Consider the following 6,000-nt stretch of genomic DNA (forward strand, 5'->3'; position numbering starts at 1 on the left):
TATTGTGTATATTGTTGATAATAACCTCTGGAGTTGGGTGGAATGGTTGATAAGCTATATGGCTGCTTTATACTATACAGAATTAATTATTTTGAGGTTGCTATTCCTTTTATACGGGTTGTCTCAGATGCCTAATTTTAAGTACCGGTATTTTCACAGCTGAACGCCAACCACCAGTCTAGAAAACATCAAACAGCCTTGGTATGCATACTACCTGTGTACTTTTCCTACTACACTACAACTGCACTGAGAAAGAACATATGTCATGATTGTATGTTTGCAGATCACACTACAAAGGAGCTGACGTTTAAAATGCTTTAATGACTGTGTTGACATATTGTAAAAAAAAAAGAAGAAGTTAAATGAGATGGGGGGCAGTGTGAAAACCCTTGCCCCAGAAATGTAGCACCTGGCCTGGAACATGATGCTCCTAGCAGTGATCAGGAAATCAGGAATATTAACTTGCAGATGCAAGACAGCTGGAAGCTCCTGTGGAAGCCTGGCTTTCACGGCTAGGTTACTTAAGAAAATAGCAGAGGATGTTTACTTTCTAGCTCCTGTATTTATGTTTTGTGTCGGTTGTTTTAGTGTTCTTTACAAATCAAATCATTCTTGGTAGCACACTTTCTGAAGAATGTTTGGACTGGGGTTCATACGGACATTCAATAAACATAATTTTGTTCAGCAGATGGTTGTAGCCCTGCAGATGTAGAGCTAAACATCCTGCCAGCCTGAAAAGCGTTAGGTGGTAGCCCTCAGATTTACATTAGGAGTGTTACAGAATAACACAATTTCTGTAACACTGGTTACTGTGGTGACTGCGCCGTTATAACGCAATGCACAAATATACTTAAAACAACTGGGTCTAGAATGCCACATTTATATTGCCTTCCGTGTTATCTCTTGTTGGTTGAGCTAACAGGCCACAAAATATCAGCCCCTGGCTAGAAATGTTCAGTCTTAATTACAGGGTAATTGACTAGACCTGCATGACTAACTCCCAAACAAAAAGAAATAAAGAATTCTAGTGTCTGTGCTGAATCTTAAATAATTCCCTCTGGCCAAGAGAAAATGGTTAATTACTATGAGTGTAAGTAGGTATACTTTGTTGAATGTTTTTTTTTTTAATCAGAAAATTATCTTTTCTTTTTTTTCAATGGCCCGGTCAGGACTGGAAAGATTCCAGGAGCCAAGATTCTATGGCTTCCAAAATTCTACTAGCTTTTATCTATGGAAGCATCAATCCTTGGCTTCAAAATCATTTCCAAGCTGGCGCCATAAATATTCTGTCTGGTTCCCAAAGCTGATTTTCAGCAGGGTTATGTCAGGTTGACTACCCAGTTCCTGGACCATCCTAGCAAAGTTTGCATTTGAGTGACAAATGTTTATAGCTCGGTCTGCATGAGAACCCCCCAAGCAAGTGGGACCTGGGCCTACTCAAGGACCCAAAATTGTATGCCCTGTTAACCTTTTTTTTTAAGAAATCAGCCCTGCTGACCTGTGATTTTTCAATGGCAGCTATAACATTTTGGGTGTTTCCAGTGCAGAACACAATAATGATGTCATAAAGTCGGCAGACAAGTCATCTGCTATGGACAAGCAGCTTCCTATTCACATCAGTGACCCAGAAGCATGTATGAAATTTGGGTGCCAATGTCAGAAAATGGTACAACTTGGTACCTCAATTGATCAATCAAAGCTTCAGCCTCCATGACATAAGCTTGCTGACGTCTATGTGGCGGTAGCGTAATTGACTTTAATTTGGTTAATTAGGTTTAGTGGGTTATACTTATTTTAAGGGCTGATATTGTTGTGGCGGTGTGTGTAAGACATATGGGCTTACTGCCACATGTTTGGGCCTTTAAAAATGTAAGGCTTAGAACTATAAACACAAAATGTTATAATGTGCAAAAACCTATGGATACTTCAGAATCCTTTTTTTCATTAATCTAAATGATATATTTTTCAAAGCACTTATACAATGAGACCCTGTAATGTCAAACAGACTTATTTAGATAAATCAAGAATATAATATAACAAACTAAACTGAATGTGACTATGTGAGTGGAATGATCAATTGAGGCTACATCACTGAATACTTCCTACGCTCTAACTCCTCGTTTTTAGAGCTAATTTTTCCCATCTGTCTGCAGACCAGTTCAAAGCACCTCAACTTGTTTGGGAAAATACTTGAAACCCGAGGACCTTTCAAAGGACATAATTATTTTGGTGAAAGAATAGTTTTCAGTGTTAAGGTCTCTGACACGATCTAAACCTTCATCAGGACAAGGCATTGTCCATGCCAAAACATTACAAAGAGTTAAAATACAGACTAAGCATTCTAGGCTGATTAGATAAGTGATGTACCATAAATAAAGGAAATGTAAAGCAACTTTTAGCCTATCAGACATAGCTTAAAAGCCCTTGTGCTGCATTTTTTCCTCTTGGCTAACATCACAAGTTGCAGAAACATAGTCTTCTTCCCACAGTAGTCTTCTTCCCACAGTCGTTCAGGCAGTTACTGACTAATGAACCATAGAACAGCTAAATGTGTTCGTGACAAAGAGTGAGATTCATAATCAATGTATGTCATTTTTATGGTGGTACCATATATAACGCAAGTTGAAGAATTTACTAAATTTCAGGGGGGGGGGGTATATGATCACAAAGCCAGACGTGTGTGAAGGTTTATTTACTAACGCAAAAGTAAATAATTCTGAAGAGGAAATCCTGTAGGGAGAACATTTGAGACTGAGAAAAACAGTGCAAAGTATATTAACCTTATGCATATGAAGTTAATGAACAATCAACAATAAAACGTTGGTCTTCGCTAGAATGTACAGAATGCCATAGAGATTAACCGTTTGTATGTCAGATAATTTACTGTGAATGCAGACCCAATGTGGTAGACTTATTTGGGATTCCTGGGGTTAATCATTAGTATGCAGTAGGCAAGACTCTAATAGTCCATGTGGGTTCCTCCAGCAATCTTGCTTGGAATACAATGAGCAATAGAGAAACTAAGATCTAAGGTTATGTAAGTGCAAGTTATTCAGAAACAAAACATCTATTATGGGCAGAATAAGACGCCAAGATATCTCAGATACTTACTGCAGTTGTCCATATAGAATTGCATATGCTAATTTGGTTGTTCATACACTTTTATTATGTTTAGCTCTTCGTGACTTCTTGAATATTAACGGCCATTTGACATTTTAAGTTCGAGATGAATAGACAATCATGCTTCAGATTAAGTTTACATTGAGTAAGGAGTATTTAAGCATAAAGAAAACCAATTGGATGGCATAAAGGCGTATTTATATAAAAAGTGATTCTGGTGTAAAGTTCAAAAAGTGGTCTTATCAATGATCATGACCATTCCATTACTTGTTTAGGTGACAAGGCCATATTTCAACAGCAATTATTATTTTAACACATAACCCAAGGTATATTTTACTGTTGGTTTCATGGCTGGGGGTGATCCCCTTATCTTTGGTCTATGAGTAGAGTGTTCCTCCTTCAAAGTGCAACAGTGAGTTAGCATTGTACTAAAAGGCCTTTGTCACTTCTGTAGGTTAAATGTTTCTAATTCATAGTAACATAGTAACATAGTTCATAAGGTTGAAAAAAGACCAAAGTCCATCAAGTTCAACCTATATACATATTGTGTCCCTACTGTGTTGATCCAGAGGAAGGCAAAAAAAACCCTTATGAAGCAGATGCCAATTGCCCCATACCAGGGGGAAAATTCCTTCCCGACTCCAAATATGGCAATCAGAATAAATCCCTGGATCAACGTTCTGTCCCTATTAATCTAATATCCATAACTTGTAATATTATTGATTTCAAGAACCACGTCCAGGCTCCTTTTGAACTCTTTTATTGAGTTTACCATTACCACTTCCTCTGGCAGAGAGTTCCATAATCTCACTGCTCTTACTGTAAAGAACCCCCGTCTGTGCTGGTGTAGAAACCTTCTTTCCTCCAACCGTTGTCCCCTTGTTATAGATACAGTCCTGGGTATAAATAGGTCCTGGGAGTGATCTCTGTACTGTCCCCTTATATATTTATACATAGTTATTAAATCCCCCCTAAGCCGTCTTTTTTCCAAACTAAATAACCCTAATTCTGATAATCTTTCTGGGTACTGTAGTCCTCCCATTGGTACTGTAGTCCTCCAATTCCTTACATTCATTATGGGAATATTGCTTATTACCACAAGGAAAAAAGGCTTTTTTGAGCTTTTGCTTAATTCGAATTAATGCGTTTCGTGTAGAGGATTATTTGGGAGGCATTCTAATATCCAGCGCTTAAAAAGACCCAAAAACTATGCTGTTAGGAAGGATCATCTTTGTGTCATTCAGTAAATAGCTTGTCGTCATCTAACAATTAAGAACTAATTGCAAATTAGTCCTAAAACAAGCTTCCACGTCTCCTTATCTTAATCCAACTTGCGCTTGGCACCTTTATGTCTGGGGTCCTTCACAGACTGACTCCTGCTTGAAATGAGTTTGAAAACCAAGTTTCTGTCCCCATCTTAAAATTGTAAGAAAAATGCTTATCTAAATCTACTAAATCTTTATTTTAATCTTAAATCTCACATTAACATTAACTAATTTAATTTTATGATGATTCATTAACCCTTTCAGTTCCATTTCTGTAACACTTTTTGTAACAATTGGACTACTTCTTATAAAATGCAATTATGGTGTAAATGTTGTGTGCACTACTGATTAAACAAAACGTATCCAAATGTACAAATAAAGACTTTAACATAAGTGATACACGACAAGGGTGGCCAAGCAGTTTTTGTAATGTAATTGTGGATGACCTCAAATTCCAAGATTTTTTTTTTTACTCAAAGGACTTTTATCATACAGCAGTATGATCCTTCTGTACACGAAATATAATTGCAAAAAGGGAAATTAATTTAGAAAATGTCCTCATTAGTTAACCTTTCGTGAATATATAAAATCGTGATCATGATATATAATTACTTCATATTCTTAATTGAAATTCATTCCCTATTTAAAGAGGTCACTAATTACCTGAAACTCTTTGTATCTTTGCTGTAATTGTTTTTTGGAGATATTCTTTTTAAAAAAAAAAATGCAACACATTAAAGCTGAGATCTGTGTCTCAAAAGTGGCAAAGCCAGCATTATCTTATCAAATTCCTGCCCTGAAATATTCTCCTTCTTACTCGCCAACCCTTATAAAGACTGCTTGAACCAATCAACACCATAAGCCAGAGATAACAGGAAGAATAACCATACAGAACATGGGAAAAAGAAAGATACCTTTATACATAAAGTGTTTTTTTACATATACTTTGCTCATTTTAATCTGTAAAGTCACTAAAATTGCAAAATGTAGGATTTGGGTAAAGTGACAAATCTGCGTTGAGCAGCATATTAATAGGGAGAATCATTTCTGTAGATTCTAAAAACATGAGGCTAAGGAGTTTTATTACAAAGTTTGCTTAATCTGTAAACACTATTACATGAGTTTACTTCAGGAATTTAAGATGTTTTTTTGGTAATATCCAAGAATCAGCACATTTCTACTGGAACCCATATTTTAAGCGCAGGGAGAAAAACTAAAGTTTCAAGATGTTCCAAATGGCTCATTTTGACCATAAAGTCTAATTTTGCCCCTACCTAATAAATGATATGATTTGCACACAAGGTCAGTGAAATATAAAATAAATGGGGTGTGAGTCTATATACAAAAACTCTTGATGTGAACCACGAAGGTCTGATCAGTATATCAATATGATGCTGTCCAGAGAGGCCCCCCGGAGCCACTTTGGCGCTTTGGGATAAGTGGTTGTAATTGTATATCACATGAGAAAATCCCCTTTAATCCAGTGTTGGTTTATATTGCTGAATTATACAGCTGAGCCTTACTTTTAAACACTTTGATAGACCTGAACAATGGCACGACGCGGGATTAAGTGGGATTTACAAACATGAAGTAAAGTACACAGTTTCATAAATCT

This window comes from Sceloporus occidentalis, unplaced genomic scaffold, assembly GCF_023333645.1.
Source record: "Sceloporus occidentalis isolate IW3139 unplaced genomic scaffold, rSceOcc1.0.p SCAF_162, whole genome shotgun sequence".
Classification (NCBI taxonomy): Eukaryota; Metazoa; Chordata; class Lepidosauria; order Squamata; family Phrynosomatidae; genus Sceloporus; species Sceloporus occidentalis.